Here is a 372-nt window from a genome sequence, read left to right on the forward strand (position 1 = left end):
ACTGATTTGCTGCTCAAGAAACATTTCTGGTTATTATCTATGTTGAAAAGTTGTATTTTTGTTGAAAATGTGATATATTTGATCATTTCATGATTCTTTGATTTATAGAAAGTTCAAACGAACAAAATTTATTTGAAATAGAAATCTTTTGTAACATTATAAATGTCTTTAATGTCACTTTTGATCCATTTAATGCATCCTTGTTGTATAAAAACATTAATTTCTTATCTTATTTGTAATCTTTTGAAAGGTATTTTTAGCTTAGCTTTATATGAAAAATAGAAGTCTATGTCCTCATATAGATATTGGTGTTTATTGGGGGATTAAGTGTGTTTGTGTTTCTGTGTGTGTGTGTGTGTGTGTGAGAGAGAG

General features: G+C 27.4%; 1 protein-coding gene across 3 annotated transcripts in view; it reads left to right on the plus strand.

Moving 5' to 3' along the window:
* LOC107692020 (band 4.1-like protein 4) overlaps nucleotides 1–372 on the plus strand; it is a 54880-nt gene that overhangs the window by 4200 nt on the left and 50308 nt on the right. The window lies entirely within an intron of this gene.

The sequence above is a fragment of the Sinocyclocheilus anshuiensis genome, unplaced genomic scaffold, assembly GCF_001515605.1.
Source record: "Sinocyclocheilus anshuiensis isolate Anshui unplaced genomic scaffold, SAMN03320099.WGS_v1.1 scaffold738, whole genome shotgun sequence".
NCBI classification, from domain to species: Eukaryota; Metazoa; Chordata; class Actinopteri; order Cypriniformes; family Cyprinidae; genus Sinocyclocheilus; species Sinocyclocheilus anshuiensis.